Raw genomic sequence first — 25403 nt, forward strand, 5'->3', positions numbered from 1 at the left:
AAGAGAAGGGGGGGGGTTGCCCGCCCAAGGTCGAATAAGGATGAAGCAAGGGGGGTGGGGAAGTAAATGTGGACATCCCACCTGCCAAGGCAGCCGCTGCGTGTGCCGCCGCATTGCCCCCTGATTCGTCCGAGTGACCTGGGGTCCAGTGAATAGCGACAGTTCTGGTCGCGAGTTGGTGGCGTTTAAGGAGGCGCTGTATAGCCGTAGCTGTTGCATCTTGTGAACCCGGAGTAGCGATTTCCTTGTAAGCTTGAGCTCCTAGCTGCCCATCACCGACAAGAGCGAATCCCCGATACGACTGACATATACACCGACGCATCCATTACAAGCGAATTCGCATCTATGGCCTGGGTATGCGATGACAACCCTTTCAGGCGCTTATGCCTCACATTCACATTCACTCACTCGCACTAATTCTCCTCAAAACTCACCTCCGTACCCTCGCACTCATACCTACTCCCACTCACATCTTCTTACTCGCATCCACCTTTTTGCCCGCTCAAACACACATCCACTCACTAATACTCATCCTCGTTTACAGCAACATCCACTCATGTACGCTCACAATACATACCTACTCAACTACAACTCAGTTGCACTCACACTAACACTCACTCACATATTCTTAAATAATGAAGTAAATCGCACTCACAGCTGTGAGTGAGTGAGCCGATGGGAGTGTACTGAGTGAGTATGCAGACTTCTGCCTATAAAACGACATTGATCCATTTGAACATGGCGCTCTCGGCATGCCCGCTGCAGCTTGCGCAAATGATTTCACGCACCGGCCACAGACGGCGCCACTGCTACCATGAAACGAGGCAATTGTTTAACGTGGCGTTGTTGAAGGTTTCGTTTGCCAAAAACCCGCTGCCCTAGTTGTCGCCTTTGTAAGCGGAAAATAACGGGCACGTCTCTGGCATGTGGTAGATGGCGGATGACATTGCCGTACACCGCCTGGTCGTCTTGTTAGACGTCACGAGGCCTCATGACCAACGTTCTCACGACAAGGTCGAGTGCACAGGATCTGCCAGCAAGGGCAGTTACTTTGAGCAGGAGGTTGAGATGGCAGCTGAATCTGTTGCACGTAGTCGCTCACATAATGTCGGTGCTTACGAGTGCTTACTTGGTAATTATTTTCAAGATGACAGCGAGTGGGAAAATGTATTGCGCGAATTAAGATACGCAACGGGAGCCGCAGACGGGCTCCATTAACACTATCGCCCACTGTTCTTAAAAGCGGTGCTTAAGTGTCCCCTCTAATCCGGAGTATCAATTCGTTGGTTAATCCCTGCATGGTGTCTGCCTTGAGCGCGTGAGAATCTAGGCACTCTACGTGCACCTCAGCAGCATGGAGGGGAAAAGAAGTAAGCTAGTACTTTTGGCTAGTTGATGCCACATAGCGAAAGATGACAGACTCGTAAAGACAGGACACAGTGACAGGCTTCGGCGACGTTAAGGCAATAGACGAAGAGAGCGGTTGGCGAAATTGCACGAACCTTCAAAGCAATGAAATAAATGCAATTTAGACCATTAGAAAAATTAATATACCGGAGAGAACCAAAATGGGATTAAAAGTAAAACTAAACTACTTAAGAGCGAAGTTAACACCCACATATATTTCTCCCGACAAAGTTGCAATCACGCATCAGCCCAGTTCAAAAATTATCCCAATAATATATATTTGCCTGGCTCCGCATGTCTCTGTATGCTGGCCTGAGTAATGAGTAAACCATGGAAGTGCGCTTTCTTCGACTACACTACCTCGATGCTTGTCCTCTCTCTGGGTTTATCAGAGAAGCTTGTGGTTACTAGAAATTCAAACTTTGGAACTGTGCTTAAGTTAGCACAGGTCTAAATTCTGCGATCATCATTTTATTATTTTCTCCTGTCAGTGTTGCTCTTCGGGGATAAACTAACGGCTAAGTGAAGTCCGGCGTGTGTAACAGCGATCACGCACAACAGAAGGATAAAACTTATTTAAGAGCAGCAGTTGGCAACAGCTGTCCTTGACCTCCCGATAGGACGTCTGTCTAGATTACATGTCGTAGTGTTCCGTGTTACTAAGCTGACCAAACACTGCAGTAAGCGAAGCCACTTCTAGTGTTTAACTACATTATCCAAGCCCGAGGCACCACAATTCTGTCGCTTTAATTTCGTCTTGCGCGTAGCTTCTTGTGCAGGCAAGAGCCTTCAACAGACTGTTTGTTTGTGTGATGGAGGAATTCTGTGCGTTGGTCTTTAACAGGGACCGTTCAAGAACAACGCACAGAACTCCTCCATCACAAAAAAAAAAAAAAAAAAATGTACCTACATAGCAAACGTGTGCTAGCCAATTATAAGAATTCTGCCGTTCGCATAGAAGACGGAAACCGAACGGTTCGAAAGCTAAGCAGAGCATAATAAGAAACAGCGCTTTGGCATATTGCTCAAGGAGTGGTGCTCAACAACAGCGCCCATGTTGTGAACCATTTCTTGTGTCTCTTCCCTAGAAACAACATTCTTTTTGATTTCTCGAATCTACAACAAAGTCTTTCGCTCGATTATGTGCACGTCGGGATACGCGTTGCAACGAAATGTGGCATCCACGCTTTGCTCGCCGTTTTCTCAATTCTTTACCAGAAACCAAGGCGTGCGTTGCTCGTTTTCATCGTCTGGTCCGTCACCACCTCACCAGCGAGTCTTGGCCCCGACATGGTCTACAACTACAATACGAGCGGGAGCGTGAGTTTGATGCCTGCCTAAGTATAGTCCTCCTACATTACATTCCAAAATCACTAAATAAGTTTACCACGTATTCACGTTTGGAAGCTTTGCTTGAAATGTTTCTGTTAACCCTTAACGAAGAGAACGCAGTAAGCTCCCACACATTATATATGTGCAACTCATCGTAGTGTGGTCTCAGTGCATGAAGATTTTCTGTAATAAAGCTATAGAACACGATAAGCCAGCAATGAAAAAAAAAAATACTATTTCGCTAACGAAACTAATCTTCTTGTACGCAGGCGGAACGGTTCGTGCTGAACACTACAGTCCGACTTGCTATCGAAGCGGCCAAGGTTAGTGCTGATAAGTAAGTTTGAAGGCAAAAAAACAAAACAAACACGTAAAAGCAACTGCGTTGAGGACCGTGCCTACTTCTAACATGTTGGTGTACTCAAAACCTATAGCCCTGTACTATCACAGTTAAGACAGATAACGTGTTGAAAAGCCTGTGCCGCGCAAGCATTTCCGCTCAAAGAAGCGAAGTAGAAAAGGAGAAATTCATTTTGCATATACAGCTGGCACTGCCTTTATGAGCAGCCTCTATGCGCTACATTCCTTTTATCACACTACTTACAAACCGACTATAAGTCTCACAAGAACCTCCCCTCGGAGGAAAAACTGTTCGCGAAAAAAGGTGAACTCGTTTCTCTCATTTTCTACCGACATATTCTACTTGGAATTGGATATATACAGTCTCCCTAAGCGGCAATTTTTAGTGAGCTATAGCTCGGAAACACTGAGTGGCAAAGATTTTATTTTGTCCCTTTTAAAGTGAAAGAAACAATGCAATCGCGGGGTGCTGCTTCTTTGGTCAAGCGCACAAAACAACTCTTCAGGCTTCGCCTTTTACTCCCTGCCCAAACGTCATCATCGGCGCCGTAATTAACTTCAAATTCTCATAAAACCACGCTTGCGCCGTATACATTTTTTTTTTTTTTTTTACCGTGTAGGATTGCAAATACCAGCCAGTGATTTCTCTGCCATTTATTTTCTCCCAAAGAAAATGAAGCCGTCAGGTGTTGAAGGTCTCTTATCTTTTAAGAAGAGAATGGTGAAAGTGCTCCTATCATTTCTCCCTTATCGGAGTTCGTTGCAGTGTTACATATAATTACAATTGGTTTAGAAGAAAGGAAAGGCACAATATCTGTCACACTTTCTCCGGCAAGTGCGTTTGGACTAGGGTGCCTCGATGCTTTCGCCTCCGCTTTCAGGGTGGAGACACTGCTCTCTGCGCCATTTTGGGTCCCACTCGCCCGTTCGGCAGCACTGCGTGCAATGGTTCGGTGGGTGGTTTCGACGACTACCGCTATCGTCCGAATTTTTGAGAATTTAGAATTTGGTGTTCAGTCTAGACAATGGTATAAGAGAGTGTTGCAGTTGCGAAACGAAATTAATTCCGTTAAAATCTGTCATATTTTGTGGTATTCTGCCAAGAAGCTCTTTGCCTTGAGAACAGTCTTTACATTCTGATATGCGTAGCATACCCCGCTACAATTTACTCACTTGCGATAGTCAAAATTTCGATTCCTTGGGACTTCGCGTGAACGTCTTTTTGCAGTGTAACGAAAGTATAGTCAGTGCATAAGAGCTGTTTTAAGAACATTTCGAGATAGCGACAGGAGCTCTCTCAAGAAGGTTTCAGACTAGTTTGAGATAGTGACAGGGACGTTCTCTAGATCCTGTGTATAAGCATGCATGTTGTAATATAATATCCGAATAGCCGTAATATATTTTATAAGTTCATATTTATAAAATGTGCGCGATGGTCATCAGCGGCTAGGTGCAATGTAACTTCAGCCGCGATGATTCGCTTTTTCTGCCCTCCAGTACGCATACACAAACGAAAATCCTCGTTCCGAGCTACTTTCTGCGCAATGCTATCAGAAGTCTCCTGCTTTGTCGACAAGACCTGAGTCACATATCCTGGCAAGTATAAACTCGAAAACGTGTCATGTTTTTGCAGCTGTCAAGCTATGCCTCAGGCGAGGTGAGAAATTGTTGGTAAAGACGTTCCCGCGACTTTTTCCTTTTCCACCTCTTTGTTCGTCAAATTTTCGTCATTTTAGCCGGCGCTCTGCGAACTTGCGCTTTTAGCTGAAGTGATGGCTCCAAGGAGATCTAAGCTGCCAGGCAACACCTAAATTTAGCGAGGGTTTCTTCAGTAATTTGGCGAAGAAAGCGTTTCCCGTTAAAATGGCCGCATTAAATAGAGGCTTTAGCTACGAAGTGTGTATCTGAAGCTCTCGTCGCTGCATTTTGTGCAGTTCACAAAGGCACTCAGACTACCACCCGCACCCACCCGCCCCCTTCGAATTTTCTCACCCTACCTTACTAAGTTCATTCTAATGATGCCAGTAGGTAATCCCCTCACCCATTTCAGTATAAAAGAGATGGCGGAAGGTAAGAAAAAGGGCTTCCTTATGTTGGCGCCACAGGCCGTTGGTACGGGCAAAATTCGGCACGCGTGTGTGTCTGCGCTGAAATCTTTGGATTTCTCAATTTTTCTTGCTCAGCTAAATGATTTTAACGGCAATGAAAGCTTGTCTGTCGCCTTCCTAGATACTTGCTTTCTGTGCGCTTTACGATTATAACTTTACTTTTCATCAATCTTTCACGCATTTGCCCCGTCCGACGATTATAAAGCAAGAGCGGAAAGTTCCGAATAAGCAACATAGGCGGCAAATTCTCCAGCTTCCTTCTGAGAGTAGTAGTAATTGAGCATGCCCGGGGCAACAATATTCAGAAAGTGTAGCAATCAGGGGCTTACTTTGTCAGGTGTCTTGGTAACCCACTCGCTTTCAGTGGTTTTCTTCATCACAAGATACATTTACATTAACTCGACAAAAATCAAGTCTGGTCCCTTTTAGAGGGAAAGTGCAAAAACACATATCAAGAGAGGACATAACTAGTCACGGGTTTCTGTTTAAAAACCCTTTTTCTTTTTCGAATAATCTACTCCTCACGCATTCTGTCTTGTTCATGTACAGCAGGCTATGTACAAAAAAAAACAAACAAAAAAAAGGTTTATCCTAGAAAAGGCAATATAGCAGTTTCAATCCCGCAAGCCACCGTACTGCCGATGAACGACCAAGCGCCCCATTCGGAGAAACTGTCTGAAAGATATTTTTACGGATTCAGATTTACCCTCTGCTGTTCAGACCGGAGAAGGACGGCTTGGAAGAAAAAATTACATTTGCTGCTTTGAAAATACCTCAGATATCGTACTGTAAGATATAGGTAACGGTTCGAATGAACGGTGGAAAAGTGGGTTTAAACTGCACAAAGATCGTTACATTTGCAGGCTAGATTACCCTCCTCGCTGTTGGCACATTGGAGAAAAACGATCGCGGCGCTCTGAAAAGTCATTGTGCTCGAACAACAAATACAGCATATGCTTGTACGGAATTTACCAAGCCAACTATAACTGCTGCATCATGTAAAGATCACACTTGAAACTGCCAGAGCATTACTGCTAAGAGAAAATAAAAAAATGCCGTGTTTGTCGAGTTAATTCGCATTATGTTAGTCGCCGTACAACTGCGGAGAGCTCTCGCCGCAAGTATTGCTCGCTGCACGCAACTGTCGAGAGGGACCCAACATTCCACCGGGAGGGGAAAACGGCGGCGAGGTGTGGTACAAAGGGTGTCCTCACCTTGGAAGCGCAGGCGAAAGCCATCGAGTCACCCTAGTTTGGACGGTACACCAGCGCTCATGTCACGTGGTGCTCCTTGGCGCACGTTCCAGTGTGGGATTGCAGATGGGAGGAACGCCTGACAAGAACTTATCTCTTTGAATCTCGTGGAATATGACATATCTCGCGCACAGGATTTCGTTCCGTGAGCCTAGAAATGTTTTCGCCTTAAAAACAAAATACCGTCATATTAGACCATAATGCCATCATGGTGGATAGATTAGGGCGCATATTAAATGATAAAACTAGTCAATAATGCTTCACGAGGGAAACGGGGATGGGGACATGCGGGGTGCCACCGAAAGATGAAAACATAGCGTGTCTCGATGAGCCTGCGCTGGAGAGGAGGGGTGCGAGAAAAAATTTGTTGACAATGAAATGGTTTGGGAAGGGAGGTGCGTATGGTAGTGGAGCTGAGTGGCCGACCCTATTATGGGATGTCATTGGCCGCCGCCGCTACCCGAGCTCTCTGGACCAGGGCACGCTGGGCCTCCAGGTCAGAGCTGGACAGGGCTGTCTCCCAGCCCTCCCTAGTTGGCGGTTTTATAACTTTTATTTTTGTATTTTTCTGGCAGGCCCACGCGGGCTACTGCATTCCCCCTCACAAGCTGTTTGCAGCACTATGGAAGGTAACGGCAACCCGAGTCATCAGAATGGCGGACGCGCGCAGCATGATTGAGCTTCCGCCACCTTTCTATACCGTGGTCAACATGCACGTAGGAACGAAATCTTGTATTGTGCGCCATCGCAATTGGCACGGGGGGTCCCTACCTTTCGTAGTGCTGAAACCAGCTTGTGTAACGAATATAGGCACCCATAGGCTCTCTCGTGGAGCGCTCTTTCATCGTAGAGCAGCAGCTGCCAGCGGTTTTCCTTTCCCAACAATGTCTATAGAGCTTATTCACGTGACGTCATTGCAGCTTTACTGGCAACCATGACAAGCACAAAGCAATTTTTTTTAGATTGATTTACAGAAAGGAAAAGGCGTGGTAACTGCCTCACTTGTTTTCTGTGGACACCTCAACCGCGCCGTAAGGGAAGGGAGGAAGATGGGAGTGAAAGTGGAAAGAGAGAAAGAGGAACCGTAGTGGAGGGCTGCGGGGTAATTTCGACCACCTGGGGATCTTTAACGTGCGCTGACATCGCACAGCAGACGGACACGGACACGCACAAAGCACAGATTTAAACTGATTTATTTATTTATAGGAAGGGAAAGGCGAGGTAACTGTCTCACTTGATTTCTGTGGACACCGCAACCGCGCCGGGAGGGAAGGGAGGAAGATGGGAGTGAAAGTGGAAAGAGAGAAAGAGGAGCCGTAGTGAAGGGCTACGGAGTAATTTCGACCACCTGGGGATCTTTAACGTGAGCTGACATCGCACAGCACACGACGCCTCTTCGTTTCGCCTCCATCGAAACGCAGCCGCCGAGGTCGGGTTCGAACCCGGGTGCTCCGGCACAGTAGTCGGGCGTCTTACCACTGCACCACCCCGGCGGGGCACAAGCACAAAGCAATTTCGGAGGGTTAATAAATAGAGAGAGAGAGAGAGAGCCGGCCTACGGCGAATTATGGCACAGCGTCGGTGAAATCCCAGTTCTGGTTGGATGGAGTTGCAAACGGCGTCTCAAGTCGCCTACAAATGAACGGCGCGCAGCAGGGAGGACGTCTGTAGACTGGCGCCGACGCGTCGGAAACTATTGTGTGCTTTTAGTTTGGAACCGCCCAACGTTATGGCGTCTCCACTATACAGCGTTGTCCCAACTGCCGCCAGCTAAACCTGATAGTGAATAGGGTCTATAGATGGTGCTTCCACGTGATCTCAACTGCAAGGAGGGCAGGGAATATGGGGGATGCATACACGTACGTACAAGGGTAGTCAAAAGTTCTCGGGCCCCACGGTCTTCTTCAGAGCCGTATAGTGAGACAGCTACGACAGCCCCAAGTCTGAAATTATCTGTGCAGGGTAGAAGGAGCATTATTATAACCTCCGAGATAATTGATTGCTTTAATGGGATACAAAGTGCCAGAATGTGCCGACCAGAAGCAGAACCTGCGTCCTGGAAACTTTTAAGGCAAAAGCCGTTATTACCTCATCACTGTCGTCAGCAAAAGTGTCAACGCTTTTGCGGCGGCTCCGATTGGTCGAGACGGAATGACGTCATGGAGGGCTCGACCAATTACAGAGCACCACCACAGTTTGCGCTAAAGCGTGCCTTATATGGCCTTATGGCAATCAATGGTCAATTTATAATAACAATCATTTAATTCACAACTACTAAGCACAAATTACTAATCAATGACTAAAACTAAATTATCACTAAGTACGCTATAATGACTAATTATTTAGTATTTACTAAATAATAAGATTGGTGCAGTTACCTAATTGGTTACTAATTATTGCCGCACACCCATGTAAAATAGACCACACAACAGCAAACGTAGAACTGCGAAATTACAAGGAGCGCGATCTCATCGCTGCCAAGCATAATTCACTGAATAAATGCACTCGCAGAATGTGAGAGTAGTCTGTCGCTTTACTCGTAGCAGCATTCATCGTTCATATGCAACAGTCGCGTAGCAGAATGCAGCACCCAGGCTTTCACCTTTCATGACTTCAGTCGCCAAAGTGTCCTCGAATGCTTTTACTACACCTGTATGTACGTCGCTAGATAAGGGAGCGGATAGATAGATGCGGTATCGGCGTACATCTGTCGAATACTCTTGTACCGGTGGGGTTATCACACAGTAGCCCACCGTCAACAGGGTTGTGCCAAGGGGTTGGTTGCTTAGCCCTCGTCACCCGTTTCGTGAACGAGGGTTGTCAGCTCCCTGGGCGGTAGCGATGAATCCGAGTCGGCGTTGGCGAGATGAAGAAAAAGCTTTATACACTATTTACAGGCATTTACACAACGAGTTCGGCTCTGGGACCGAAAGCTAACATAGCCATACGCGACTGTTCTCGCGCAGCGACGGCCGGGGAGATTCCGCCACGTCCGCTCTCTCAAAGGCGAACTGCTCCCGATGGATGCTAGTGACGAACTCGCACTCGGAGTCTCGAACAGAAGCACTTGAGTCTCCGTAATCGAGAAACCGTTGACGCTCAAATGGTCCAATCCGACGGCAGCACTTTCGCAGGGCCAATGGGAGAGCTTGCTGCGCCCTTGATTCAAATATGCCGCGGGACGAGAGGGGGTCCACCGCCAGGGCCACGGCGCCGTGCTGTCTAGACGCTCAGCTCATGTTGAAACACGTCGCTTCTCTCCCTTTGGCAGGGCTCGCCTTCAGTGCACTGTTGCTTTGCAGAGAAGTATCCAAATTTTGTGAAGGAGGCGTTCGCCAAAGACGTTTGGTGTCCGGCTGAATTTCTGGGCGGCTTTGGCCGGGCACAACAATACACTGCAGCGTACTCGAGATAGCGCCTCTGCACAGCATACAGTTTGGTATCAGTTGCGACGCAGCATACGCAACACATTGTTGAGTTTCGTACGACGCTGCATGCGTCGCCGAAGTGGCCAGATCATTATATGATGGACTTCTGCAGTTCTCTCGGCGCACTGTACTGGAGAGATTCCAGTATGAGACAGACAGTCTTAGTCGCTAACTTACATGTCTACAACCCGCTACGGTAGCCCAGTGGATAGGGCGCTCGGTTACCGAATGCGAAGACTGAGGATCAAATCCTCGGTTTGATCCCGACCGACGGCGGCTGCTTTCGATGGAGATGAAACAAGGAGGCGTCCATGCGCTGTGCGATGTCAGCGCACGTTAAATATCCGGTTGGTGGTTGATCCTGGCCCTACGGGTCTGGGACTTGTACGTCACTGCCTTTTGCGGCGTGTTGTTGTTGTTGTGGCTATAGGAAGAAGGAAAAGAAAATGAACGGGCCTGTTACTGGCTCTGTACCTGAACCACCTCCGCTGCATCGTGCGGACAGAAGAGAAAACAGATAAGAAAGAAAAAGAAGAAGAGAAAGACGCGCCCGCAAGACGCAGCCGTCGTCCACCACTGAGAATGTGGCGGGTGCAATGACGGCCTACAACAGATAAAACTCGATGGCAGGCTAACCACCGCCGCGAGCGGCGGTGACCTACCTGTCCAAGCCCTATCAGGGCCAGGATCACCCACCCTTCACCACCTCCTCCTTGCGGCGGGGGCTAGCCTGCCACCATACTTTGTTGTAGGCCGTCATTGCACCCGCCACCGTTTCCGTGGTGGACGACGGCTGTTGCGACGCGCGTCTTTCTCCTCGTCCTTTTTCTTTCTTTCCCGAGGCAGCGGAGGCGGCTCAGCTACAGAGCGAGTAGCAGGCCCCTGAATTTTCTTTTCATTCTTCCTTGAGTCGCAACAACAATGTTAAAAATCCCCAGGTGGTCACAATTACTCGTTAGCCCTTCACTTCCAACTTTCACTCCCACCTCCCTCCCTTCCCTTACCCCGCCGGGGTGGCGCAGTGGTTACGGCGCTCGACTACTGTTTCCAAGGACGCGGGATCGAATCCCGGCCTCGGCGGTAGCTTTTCGATGGAGGCGGAAAGCAAGGCGCCCGTGTGCTGTACGATGTCAGTGCACGTTAAAGAACCCCAGGTGGTCAAAATTTCCGGAGTCCTGCACTACGGCGTCTGTCATAGTCTAAGTCGCTTTGGGACGTTAAACCCCATAAACCAAACGGAACCTAAAAATCCCCAGGTGGTCACAATTGCTCGTTAGCCCTTCACTTCCAACTTTCACTCCCACCTCCCTCCCTTCCCTTACCCCGCCGGGGTGGCGCAGGGGTTACGGCGCTCAACTACTGTTCCCAAGGACGCGGGATCGAATCCCGGCCTCGGCGGTAGCTTTTCGATGGAGGCGAAAAGCAAGGCGCCCGTGTGCTGTACGATGTCAGTGCACGTTAAAGAACCCCAGGTGGTCAAAATTTCCGGAGTCCTGCACTACGGCGTCTGTCATAGTCTAAGTCGCTTTGGGACGTTAAACCCCACAAACCAAACGGAACCTAAAAATCCCCAGGTGGTCACAATTACTCGTTAGCCCTTCACTTTCAACTTTCACTCCCACCTCCCTCCCTTCCCTTACGGCGCAGGTCAGGCTTCCGCGGAACAATGTGACAGATACAGTGCCTTTTCCTGTGAAGCAATTGGTATTATTATAAAATCCCGACTCGTTACCGAAGCTGAAAATCATGAACCCACAGCAGCGGCTCAGTGGTTAATACGCGCGGCTATTCCAGGGTTCGAACCCGACCGCAGCCGCCGCGTTTCCATGGAGGAGAAACGTAGAGGCATCTGAGCGCACGTTAAATATCCCAAGGTTATCGAAATTCGTGGGCAGCACTCCACTACGGCACACCTTTCTCTCTCTTCTCTTTCAATTCCACCTTTCTCCCTGTCAAAGGGAACCTCAAGCAAAAAAGATGCCGGAAGCCCGTTCAGACACGGACCTCCCATCTAATTCTTTAACAGTGCAGAAAGTCGATGCCAATCGTAAACGCTACGTCAAAGAGCTTGGGGATAATGTTGAGAGAGAGAGAGAGAGAGAGAGAGAAAACTTTATTTCAAAAACAAAAAGAAAAGAGAAATGAAAAAAGAAAAAAAAAAAGGGGGGGGGCAGTGAGTGGAGTCTTCATTTCAAGACCCCAGTGGCCTGGGCTGCCGCTCTTGCCTGAGTTACCAGCCTACGCTGGGTCTCTAGATTATAGCATTGCAGAGTGGCCTCCCACTGCGCCTCCGAATGGTGCATGTTTATGTGTGGAGGTTTGGGGCCTTTGCACCCCCATGTGACGTGGTAGGCGGTGGGCTGGTCGTTGCACCAAGGGCATATGTCTGTGTAGTGTTCTGGGAACATTATGTTGTATTGATGTAGGTTGGGGTATGTGTTGGTTTGGAGCTGTCTCCATTCCCGCATTTCTTGTGCATTTAGACCCTTGTGTGGAGGGGGATAAATCCTACGTTGTTCCCGTAGGTACTTAAGTCGCGCGCCGTAAGTCGCTGGGACAGGAATGCTGGTTTTGAGATCGGGATTGGTGGCCGCTCGGTTTGTGTGACCTCGAGCTAGCCTATCCGCGACCTGATTACCTTCCAATCCAGAGTGCCCCGGAACCCAAGTGATCTGATGTTTGAGCTGTGAGGTTGTAGCCAATGGGTTAGTTGTGAAGCGAGCTAATTTTTTAGGTATTCTGCCTACAAGAAGGAGCCGACACGCCGCTTGTGAGTCGGTGATTACGTGCAGCTCTCGATTGGTCGCGTCTCCGTAGGTAATGGCCAGTACGATCGCCGCCACTTCCGCTTCTGTGATAGTACAGTGCGGCATGGACATGCTGGAGACTTCTGTGTATGAGGAGCCCACCACCACGGCTGCTGATGCGTTCGATGTATGCTCGTATAGAGCGGCATCCACATAGACAGTTCTCGGACTGCGTTCCACTGCACGTTGAAAGCATGTTTCTAATTTCCATTCGCGAATCATGAACCGATAAGAATCCATTCTACCCCTCCACACCCCCCCCCCCAGCACAGGTTATTCAACCCCCCCCCCCCCCCCCCACCGGGGTGGCGCAGTGGTTACGGCGCTCGACTACTGTTCCCAAGGACGCGGGATCGAATCCGGTTCTCCCACCCCGACTCTAATTGAGGTACTAGAGAGGTAAATTTCGCCTCGCGTTTATCCCTACTCCAAGGTACTCGGAAAGTGACCAAACTTTAATCTGGCGCACACTGATGAATACTCTACTCCGGCTTTCGCCCGACAGTGTATGTTGGAAGGTATATTGATCAGCGTTAAGTTCGTTTTACTCCCATCCATTGCATCATGCTTATGTCCGCCAGTCCTATCCTGCTATTTTGGACTAGGAATGACACTACGAGTGACAGTATACTTACAGAGCCTGCTTTCGCTGTTCTCTCTGCGCGCCACGCAGTTCTACGTGTTGTACCGTTTCGCTCACCTCTACTGGAAATTGGGCGTCGAGCAGCGGCCTATCGTTGTCGAAGGTGCAGCCGACGGCCATTCTTCCGCTGGCTCCCTCCGCCTAGGCGCGGATGTGTCAAACGTGAAGCTGGGTTCGGCGCATTTTAGACGGCGCATCCCGTATGGCGCCGACCCCCGAACCAGCTCGACCATCGCAGTCAGCCCTGGCGACTTCAGTACCGATCATCTGCGCCATGGACAGCACCAGCCGCCGGGCGGCATATTCGACTTCTTGGGCTGGGAAGCGGCGCCACTCTACGACCCGTACAGCCTCGAGGGCACTGCCAGTCGTCATCGTACTGCTGGCCGTAGTGCGAGCGGCGAAGCGTCTGTGGTAGCGTCGGACGTCGATCTCGACGCCACCTACGAGTCGCACGTGGTCAGAGCTGACAGGAGTCCACAGAAGGCACAGTCGGAGCGCGGCTGCCAATCACGACATTCGACGGAGGCGGCCATCGATGGCACTGTGGTATCCGGGGAACGTGCGCCCCCAGAGCGCAGGTCCGGTCGCCGACTGTCCATCCTGGCTCCAACGGACGCCCACAAGCCAGGCACCCAACCGGTGAAGGAGAAAGCAGCGTTTGCCAGTAACGATTCACCTATGCTGTCCGGTTCTGTGCGCTCCATTCTACGCCATTCGGACGCGTCTCCGCGACGCCAGAACCAGTCAGCTGAGCAAGAGGTCAGTTCTCGTGACTATGCTGCAGTCCCTTCGTCAACCGACACCACGCGCCTAGCAGAGGTTATGGAGGACACTTCTAGGCTACGCCGACTGCGCCGAAATCGCCAGGGCTCTTCGCCGCCCAAGACGATCGGGAAAACCGCGCAAGTCTCTACAACTACGTCGATGCAAGAACACTTGTCGACAACAGCGACTCGGGCGATATCGGCAATGCGAGAGAGGAAGTCGATTAGGGCTTTGTCCAAGGATGGAAAATTCTTCCCCAAGTCGCCCAAGAAGGGATCTCCGTCCAAGCCGTCACCTTCAATCGAAATAGACAGATCATAAACGGATGGCTCTGACAAGTTCTAATTAAAATGTTGGCGATTAGTCACTTGACGAAAATAGTGACGGTATTTTGTAACGAAATGCAGTCAGCACATGTAACTTTTTCCATGCTTAGGTATAACAGCCGCGCTTATTTTATTGCTTTCTGCCGTGTGGCTCTAACTCTCTTTCATTCGTTCGTTTGTATACGTGCTTACATTTTTTTTTTGTCTGCCGATAAATGAAAATGTGTCCACGCGGTGGCGCGTTTCTAATCAGGAAAACAAGTGAAGCCTACTTCCAATTTTGCGTCAGCAGCCTAGAGGAAGTGTACAGCTACCCACAGACTTAACGTGAATGACTGAAAGTGGGGCCTGGACTGCAGTCACCGCCGCGAAGCGATAGTCATCGGGTGCAAGATAATGATATTGATATTTTTACGGCTGCTAACGATAGCTGACGTGCTCATCACTTTCAATATTTTTTTTTTTCAGTGGTGCCCGATCGCCGCGTACGCGCGCGCTCATTACGTAAGCGTTTCTGCCGCTCTTAACGCGAAGGCGGCATCCCACGCCCGGGCCATGCGTTGCAGTCTTTTACCGCGGGAATCCTAAATTGCGCGCTAAGCTACCGCAGCTCGCGCGCATCGCGAGTTTCGTGGGAGTGCTGCGGATCTAACAAAAAAAACTGTTCTGGTCAGTATCGTTCGCTTGCAAGTGAATTCCGCAGGAAGTCACAGGTATTGTGCCGTAATCAAGAAAAAAAAGGCAAGCAGCAAGGCAAAAATTTGGAGGACGCTTAAGCTTCGCCTTTATGAATGGAACGCGATAGCACAAGAGACACCGTAGTGCGCCCGGCACTAGTAGACGCAACCGCTTACACGTCTCAAGAGCGAGCTCATGTTCCGACGCTTCATGCCCTAGCGGTGGCGTCATCGCTTCCCCTAGTGGCCTCTGCGAGAGAACCTTTCGGCTCCAGTTCGCGCTTACAAGCGTTGCTTCGCTTACAATTCGGCTGAGGCGTGCACTGAGAAGGGAGGCTCTGTTTTGAATTCCTACATAGATCAACTTGCTGTACTCATTTTTATTTATTAATCCTTCCGGTGCGTAGAAGCGCTGCCAGCCACCTTGCCGAAACGCGCGGGCTTCAAGTTGCTGTCGTAGTTCGTCGGCAACATCGTTGCCGATCCAAACCGGCGCGATGAAGACCTGGAAGGCCATGCGCTGCCTATCTTATTCCGCGCGCCACACGCATGATGGCGCTACGTGCACGCCAAGCGAAGAGGAAGTACAGCGGAAAAGTAATTTGCCACTCGCTTAAGTGCGTGTTCTGTAATTCTGTAATTGACATGCTCAAAATTACTATTATACGCCACAGTACACTTCTCTAATGAACATTTCTGAGACAACACCACAATCAATAGACGCGCCTTTGTCCAATTGAAGCCATCCAGTTGGGGCAGTATTTTCTCGAAGCCGTTGCGAGTGTTATTGAAGTTTTCAAGACGCAAGACAAAGTGAAGTGCCTGTGTGGCTTCCGAGAATGGAAGTGTTGCTGCAAATGACTGATTTGTAATGGATTACGCAGCTTAAATAGCGTGGTTTTAACCCAGGTAGTACATTTGTCGCGTAATATTCGCTCTGTCTTTCTGTCTGTCTGTCTGTCTGCGTGCGCGCGCGCGTGTGTGTGTGTGTGTGCGTGTGTGTGTGTGTGTGTGTGTGTGTGTGTGTGTGTGCGTGTGTGTGCGTGTGTGCGTGTGCGTGTGCGTGTGTGTGTGTGTGTGTTATGTTTTACATGTGTAAACTCTGAGAATAAATTAGGCAACAAAGAGAAAGTAATCGTGGCGGAGTGGTTTGCATGCTCGTCTCGCATTCCGGAGACCCACGTTCGATTCCTCAGGTCGGAGATTTTTCCTTCTAGTTTTTGTTTAATAATTCTTCTGGACTTTTCGCTCCTGGCCAACGCCGGACGACGTGGGACGGCGGCCGCCGACGACGACACTGACTTTTCTGCGACACGGGGCCCTTAACGCTACCGCGTTGAAACGAGCTAGAACAGCCGTGTTAAGGTCGGATAAGAGTTAAAGCTATCGCATGAAGTTATGCAGTGCGCAGCTGCGGCAGCTTAACGCGCACACCTTCGGGGCTTTCGGGTGCCCGAGGTCAGAAAGCTGCAATGCGTTCCCAGCGCGTGCGAGGCCACAAGGCGAGCAAACGCGGAGAAACGCCTACGTAACGAGGGTGCTATAAAAAGCAGTTAAAGCGAGCTGCGCACCAGCTATCAGCCACCGTAAACGTGAAAGGAGCATTATCTCGCACCGATGACTATTCGCCGCGAGATCGACCTAGACGTGGCGCCACCGTCACTCCGGTAGTGTGGATCGGCAGCCGGCGGCGCTCGCAGAAACGCACGCTGCTTAGCTCTGCTTCCGAGTTTACGGCGGGTTTGTTGGCGATTAAAACGTGTGTTCTGGAATATTTCTGCAATATTGCAGAAAAAAATGCAGGGATTTCGCCAATGCAGCAGAAGAGCGGATTTTAGGAAAACAAAGCATGCAACCACCAGTCTTTAGGTTTACTTTGCACGTTTCTTGCGCTGTACCGCGCTCACGCGCCTAATGCTTGGGCCTGCCTAATGACAGCTTTGTTTTTATTATCGACTTTTAAACAGTTTTCGCGTGTCTCATGCGAGTGAGACCTGCGAATGTAGTGTCAAGCCCACGCAGATACAAGGTTCGTGGTCCGACCAGCAGTAATTTAGATTGAATCGAGAAAGCCTGGTACATTAAATCGTACTTCACTCGAGGATTAAGCAGATTAAATGTAGCATTGGCAGCGCACTGCATGGCGAGTTGCTTTAGACTGAGTGCACATCAACTCTGGCCCAGACAACCACGCACAAGTATTCCCCAAAAATGAGATCACGCCGACACTATACAGGAAGCCTCGCTGCACGGGAAAGCGATTGCTCACGTGTACAGCGCTAAGTGGATTGAATTTGCCGATATGCTTTTTGCGGCCACTGTCATAGAATGTGATAGTGTATTAATGCATGCGCCACTAACTGTAAATGATTTCCTGAAACCGAGGAAAGTATAAGGAATTTCTGATGTGTGTGATGTTAATATATAACGGTAAATTAGTAGTGTAATTGTTTTGTTTTGCAATGCGAACAAATTTCACCCTGTGAGAGAACTTTTACACACTTGACAGAATTTACAATAATCAGCGATTAATTTTCAGTAACGTTAAAGTGCAAGCTACGAATTACTCGCTGCGAAGACATCGTTGTAAACTGCGCCTGGGCACTGTCATGTTCTGGGAAGCAATTTTACAGGTTGAAAATTTCTTCATAACTAATTATTTAGCAATGAATAAATCTTATGCGAAGTAAATATTAGTGTTGCTTCCAAAACAGATGCCGGATTAGAAATATATAGAGTGTTATATCCGGCATCTGTTTTGGAAGCAACCCTAATATTTTACTTCGCACAAGATTTAGAAAAAATGGAGCTCATCTTATCATGTGACTATAAAAATGTATTTATTCCCGAACTAAACACTGATATCTAAGCCTGCATGAAGCTGTTTTACTCCCCTTGTCAGAAATGAGTTTTGCCGGAAGACAGCACTTGGGCGAAAAGGGATTATGATTATAATAAGGCTACCAGTAAAGTACATTGATCTAGGTGTATTATGTAATCGTTAGGGTAACAATTAGGTGCAGGGAATATGTTTCCCAAACATTCGAGCACTTCTCTAAAGAAAAATGTGCTCACTAAAACTTTTACGGATGCATAGAAGCCTTCAACAACAACAAGAAAAAAATGCATATTGGCCCGGGTTTAACGCATGAAGCGGCATTGGCTATGACGGATGATTGCAGAAGCTGGTTTTGGTGTCTTTTTTTTTCATTATTAACACATTTACCACGGGGGATTGTTTATTGTGCAGTCAAATCCCACAGCAGAGGAACGCCTTTCGAAACGGTTGTAATTGAATCCCCCGTTCTCGAAATCAGCTGTCGAGCGCCCTCATACCATTGAGACACCGCGACAGAGGTTTAAAAGCAAAAAAAAAAAGAACCAAATTACTCACACAACTCTATCGTGCATACAGACGGCATAGCAGGCATAGAGTGGTTTGTTCAAACTGGATTCTGCTATATGAAGAAGTCTGCGGTGGCATATGTTTTAGTAGCTGCGGTATTTCGAAACAGAAACGGGAATATGCGATTTCTGAGCGTTTGCATTAAAGGGGCCCACAAACACCTCCCGAGCACTCCTCACAAACTATCTCAGTCGCTAGATTATGCTGCGATACACATTTGAACGCAATAATACACGTCTACGCGCAGTGCAGGTCCCACCATCGCATTCGAAAGTTGGCGCGTTCTTTCCTTGGACTTTTGCCAGTCCTCCTCCTCTGTGCAACGCTGCTACGTGCATGCGTTTTCGAATGACTATTGGTCTGCTTCTTTGCGACGTCGCACAGCCATTAAACTATCGCTTATGCCAGAAAAATTGAAATACGCTTAACTTTTAATTATCAGGAAAGAAAGTTAGGATGTTTTGTAGACAGAAACATTTTTTCAAAGCTTTTTTTTCCTACACTTCCGGTCTCGCGCGCGCACGCGCGCAGCTTTGCCCTTTGCGCAGGCACCACGGCAATCGCGGCGCGGTCGCAAGCGGCGGTCTCGTTTCATTTCCTTGCAGTGTACTTGCGGGGCACTTTCTGCCTGTGAATGTTCTCGTTTCTTGTGTCGCCCATGCGAAATGAACTTCGAAGTCGGCTTACAGGTTTACAGCATTAAGTCTGTGCTTTAAATGTCGGGCCCCAATCCACTGCGCCTTACGTAGTGCAGCAAAATTTCGGAGGCAACCGCTGCTCCGTTCCCGTGTCCACCAAACCAAAATACGCCCCTCGGATCAAGTCAAGGCGACAACATACGCTGGTAAGTAATGTGTTTACTAGCTTGAACATAGCGCACAGATAAGCGATGGTTTCACAGGTGCAATAAGTTAGTCATATCTGTGATGCATCATTACTGTGGCGGCTATTAAAATCCTACCGTCTTAACCGCTGACTTGATTGCGTGAAACTACTCACGGAGGTTGCATTTTGTCTCGTAGTAAGTTTGTAGGTTATAAACTTTTGCCTTATAGTAAATTACCTAAGACAACTGTGCCTACCTGGCTCGGCCGTGCGCGAACCCGCGGAATCGTGCGCCGGCGTTGGCTTCTTTCGGCCCCGATCCCGGTACAGACTGCGGGTTTGCATTGTACGCAGCAGCAACGAATTAAGCACCCTTACCTAACTTCCTACGAGCAAATAAAGTTTACCGTAATATCAAAGCTCCGTGCGCAGTTTCACTACAAACGACTGAGCGGTAGAGCCGGAGAGGTACAAGCCGCCGCGGTAAACATGTAGTATTAGGATACGCATGCTGTATCTGGCCCTTGTCAGGTTTCACATGACGTGCAGTGATGAGGACGCACCGAAGAAACAAAGAAAACGACTTTATTTCGAGATTATTCCTAGAGGAAATGCTCTCCTCGGCGAAAAACTGTGCTTTCTTAGTTTTATAACTGACCTCCTTGTTGTTTCTTATGCTTGAGCCGGTGTACATTCGAATGTATGTGACACTTTAATATTTTTTTTGTCACCATGTCTTTCTTTTATGTTCTGCGCGTTAAAGATACTTGTACAAGAGTCAGTGGCAAGTGAATGTAAATAGATGTACATTTCTCACACTTTGTTTCCGACACAGCACCTGTCCATATTGCACATTTCTTTTACTTGCTGATCTTTTTGTTTTTTTCGCTAGCAGATCACTGTAAAAATATGACTGTCTGTCGTCCATGTCAAACAGGGGTAAAAACCTCATCAAGCTACTGTATTAGTAGCCTTTTTTTCCTACCTTAGCATTTGTTTTTCTGTCGACAGTAGGAAAAAAATCTGAATGAAGTTGATTGAGTCGCTCAGCAGTTTAAATTGCCGCTAAGAACACTGTATTATTTCGCGCACATAATAATAATCGGCATAATTACACTGTTGTCTTGTAAGCTGTGTAGCTTAACGGATGGGGAACAGCAAGCCCATGAAAAGAGAGATGTTACATGGTCACTTGTGAAGCCGGCTCACTTGAAATTTCCATTTACTTCTAGTTTGGCCTCAAGAAGCTGAAAAACTCTGACTGGCATAATTATTCACAATCTAGCCTTACACACCTTGAACCCACAGTTGCTCTGCCTTTTTTACTTTTGTTTCAAGCGGCAGCTTTGATCTAATACTTGAAAGGCCTGCGAGCGGTCGCACACCATGTGTAGTTGCCGCGATAAGCAAACAGCAACATGTTTTGTGTGCACTTTTGCTTAGCCGCAGCCACAAGGAAAACGCAGAGATATGGGTACAAGATTGCACTCACTCAGACAACAAAAGTCATATGAAACTGCGCTCCAGCTATTGTCAGCCGCAGCAAACATATTGAAACAATTTTCTTGGCTACAGTGGCCAATGCTTTGCGGCACTGATGCCAGTCTCAAAAGAACTTGGAGTTGAGCTAGTTGGTGCATCATTTTTTTTAAATACACAGCGCAACAAACATAGGACAAGCGAGTAGACGGGAACAGCGCTGACTAATCAACTGCATGATTTATTGAAAGAACACGAATATATACAAAAATGCTCTGACAACCAAGTGCGCATGTTCGCAGATAAAACTTGAAATGTTGTTTTATCTGCGAACATGCGCACTTGGTTGTCAGAGCATTTTTGTATATATTAGTGTTCTTTCAATAAATCATGCAGTTGATAGTCAGCGCTGTTCCCGACTACTTGCTTGTCCTATGTTTGTTGCGCTGAGTATTTTTAAAAAATGATGCCAGTCTGTTTAGCATTTAGGTTAAGCACACTGACAGTTGTACTGTGTAATTGACTAGTGATTGTGAAGAGCAAACATGTGTCTGTGAGAAGCAATAAGTTCTTTTGACGGTCTTTCATAGGCATCCGTCATAAAGTGACGCTCTGAAGCTGTGCTTGCAGCTGTCTCTCTGTGCGAAGAGCCCTCAGACCGTTTCTCCACATCTTGGAGGAGCTTGTGGACGTACGCTGCATGAAATAGTCATCGAGATTACAACAGTGCGCTTAGTTTTTCGTGTAATATTATAAGTAGAACAAACTTTGAACTTACAAAACGTAGGCTGCGCTTTCACTGGAGCGACACTGAAATGTCCTTTCCTTGCTTTTGCCATCTTTACTTTCCAGCGGTCATCTCCTTTTTTTGTCTTTGCCTGGAGCCTTGAGGAATTTTCATTAAAGTGAATTACAGCCAGATGTGACCTATAAAGAAGGTAAATATGAATTAATTTTTCATACTTTGCAAAAAAAAATGTGTTTCTTGTTGCCTACCAGCAAAATTATACAGAAGAGGCTACCATAAGGAACCATTATGCATTATATTCACAACATTGCAGCAGAAATTGCTTTTGATTTAGCTACTATGTTCAGGGCCTTTAGAATTAAGAATGTGATGCAATGATCTCCAAGCAGCAAAATGAACGTATGACATGGGCTATACAACATCATATCATGAATCACCTGTGTTCTCCCTGCTGTTGTATTCTAGCGATCATCATTAGTTCAAGTGGTCAAGTGAACCCTGAGCATTCTTGCAGCTTCAATACAGTAGCCTCGGGACATTCGAGATGGTTCTAGAGGGGTCGGAAACTTGCGCTGATAACTTCCAGTCCTTTAAAAACTGCCTTTGTCTTGGGACTGCACTAAGATGAGGAACACAAAAGAGAGACGAGGTGTTTTTTCAGCCTGCGCTTCATGCTTGTCCTCAACTTCGTTCTTTATGTCATCCCATCTGCCTATTCTAACATAAGAGCAGTGACTTCCAATGAGGACCCTTAGATGGCCTGTGCAGTCTGCAGCCTCCTGTCTCACTTTTTCTATGGAAGGGGATTATAGAATGGCTAGTGCTACCATGCCAGCAAATATGTTTTTATGATATTATATGAAGCATTCTTAGAATGTCAGAAGTGTGCACCGCAGTTTCCTCAAAATGTATGAAAACTACCTTTGACATGGCAGCAGTCTTGAGATTCGAAGAGAAAGACACGAGATAGGTTCAGCTAATTTTACAGCAGAGTATTTAATGTCAGGATGGAAGGATTGTGGAAAATTTCTCATTGGGTGCATACTTTGAGCAGGAGTTGGGATTCACTTGGCTTAGTGAGTGCCCTTTTTTGGCAGATGTCAGAATTGACTCCTGTGAGTCGTAATTGTAAGGTCTCATATTACCTGGCCTGATAACATGACAGCTCCAGATCAAGCACTGTACTAAGGGGAGTGCTGGTCGTAGTGGCTATTGTAGCATTAACTAAACGCGATCTGCTTAGTTGGGCTACTTAGCAAGTTGAAGAATCGAAAGGAGGAAAAGGATATGGCGCGAATGAAGCACAGGCTTTCATAGATGAACTTCAGATTTTTTTTTTTTTTTACTGAGTTCTATTTCCTCTGGCCTCTGTTCCTTTTACAATGACAATATTATGAACATACATTAAATGCTTCATGCAAGGATTGATTGTTTGCATATGAAAATGCAGAAAAGTTGGAATGCGTACTGGCACTGGAGTAAAAAATAATGTCGTATCCTTTTCTTTCATTCAACTTACCTTGCTTGCATCCCATCATCCGAGTATGCAATTGATTTGGGAGCAAATCTGATGACGAAATTATGAAATGATTCAAGGGAGGATGTTTGGGCTTTAGGGGAGAGTTGTCGAATGTCCTTCAGGAACAGGGAGTTCATGAGAATGCAGTTTAGCTTCCTGAAAGCACATGAATCTGTAAAAAAATGTATATATAATATATATATATATATATATATATATATATATATATATATATATATAGCATTTAAAGGAGCGAACAGTCTGCGAGTGCAAGGCAAACATTTTTTTTCATGTTTATACTGTTGACATTTACAGGAATTTCTCTTATGATGATTATTGGAATAAAGAGCATCAAATGCAAAGCGGAAGGAAAAACAACGCGCCGACAGTATATATATATTTGACTGATGAGTTGGTAGTGTTGGTGTGTATTGTAGTCGATCATAGATGCTGAACCTGCTTACAGCAGCTGCATTGCAGTTGAAAACAGTTTTAGCAACATATTCGTTAAAAGACACCTGGTCTTGTACTGCTATTTTACTGTGACAAGAAATCTAAGAGGTGTTGTTGACCAAACAATTGTCAGTATAAGAAAGTTAGAACATCCCATTGTTTTTGTGTTTCTTACTGGCGTTATAACCAAGCTGCCTCAGTATTAAATTAATCTCGCAGTCTCGGCAATCACATTTACATTGTTTCTTCACTTCATTATGGGTTTCTTTTATTGCTATGTCTTGCTGTAATGTGCGGATGTGTAAAAAGTTTTTTCCGTGAATTTCTATTTGCATTACCTATCTCTTAAATTTATTATTGGTTGACAAATGCCGCAAGTATGAGCCGTGCACCTTCCAAACAACATCAAGGTGAAAAACTTTGCACAAAAAAACCTATACAAAACAGATTACCTCTGCTTATCCATTGCCTGTTTGCAAGAAGCTCATGCAGGCATTTGCTGTATGGTCTATCATGGCCATCACGCTTATCGCATATGTGGTTCAACAGGCTGCACTACATGCTGATGATCTGGTCATCATTACCCTGGCCTAGGGCAGCAACATAGACTTGTGATTGTCTGGATCCATGGTTCTATTGCTTCACAGCCCTCTGACCTGCTCACAGCTTTTAACTTAGTAAATGCAGTATAGAATAATGTTATTACCATGTATTCGCCCTAATTATTAAAGCAAGCAACTGCATGCATCTTTAGTAACGCGCCAAGCATCAAAGTAGTGCTGCATGGGCGATTTGCTGCTCTTGCAATATGTCCAGATAGCTGGGTGGCAGTTTGTAGATAGATGAAATTAAAACCTCATTACATAATAATATGTCAGCAAATGTACCTCTCCCCCATGGTTTGCAACGATGAAACATTTTGTAATTCAATTGTTTGTATTATATAATGATTAATTTGATTCTTTTTATATATAGACATGCAAGCAGCACTTGCGAAGGGCACTCTTGGTGAGGCTGAAATAAATTTCTCCTAATAATATGCAGCAATTGGCGCCTTTTGTTAAAGACTGCACTGAGACTCGTTCAGTTGAGGCCAGGCCCCATGCTCGCACTATTGGGCACTGCAGCTGACTTCACACAGTTAATAGGAATTGCAGGTTGCCAATTTTCGTATCGCAGCACTGCCTTACCTCTTCTATTCTTACCTGTTCCCATTGTAGAATATGGTCAGTCTGAATGATAACATCCTTGTACGTGCAGTACTTGGCGCTGTAGCCCGGGGAGTCGCAACGCCCATCTCCTGCGAGGTCCACTTCCATTCCATCCAGCTGGCTGATGATCTGTACCCGCTGTTCCTGGAAAATCTGGGACAAAAATAAATGTGCATTTGTGAGCCACTTGTAACATTGTGCCGAACTGTGTCACTCGATCGTTGCACTACTGCATGCGCGCGCTGTTTTTTTTCTTTTTTTATTACGCAAGCTTGCCATAAGGCGTATTATAAGAACCCGTGCAAATTATTTTCCGTTAGGAACCGGAGAAGGCTCCTGCTCTTATTGCTGTCGGTGAGCCATTTGGAGAAGTCCTCTTCCCTTGTTGCGGTTTATCTCTCCCCCCCCCCCCCCCCGCTTTTTCCGCAGGCAAAATCTGGTTGTGTATAACTCCTGTCTATGCTCCTGTCAAAACCAACTCTTACACTTCCGATCGGCAGCTGATCGCTTAGGGATAAAGAGGCACAACTTTGAGCGACTAAGCCAGTTCACGCCCAGTTCACGCGAGTGATAACGTTTATTTTGCGATCCCCCCCCCCCCCCCCCCCCCCTAATTGCTGAAGGGTAAAGCCTCTTGGCACTTTTTTTTTTCT

General features: G+C 47.1%; 1 long non-coding RNA gene across 1 annotated transcript; it reads left to right on the forward strand.

The window, feature by feature from the left end:
• Positions 1-19098: 19098 nt before the first annotated feature.
• Positions 19099-24947, forward strand: LOC146193864 (uncharacterized). Its single transcript, XR_014706495.1, has 3 exons — positions 19099-19359; positions 21672-21757; positions 24800-24947. It is a non-coding gene; the product is annotated as an uncharacterized LOC146193864 (long non-coding RNA).
• Positions 24948-25403: the final 456 nt, after the last annotated feature.

This window comes from Amblyomma maculatum, chromosome 4 (genome assembly GCF_055883805.1).
Source record: "Amblyomma maculatum isolate TAMU_Amacu chromosome 4, ASM5588380v1, whole genome shotgun sequence".
In the NCBI taxonomy this organism is placed as follows: Eukaryota; Metazoa; Arthropoda; class Arachnida; order Ixodida; family Ixodidae; genus Amblyomma; species Amblyomma maculatum.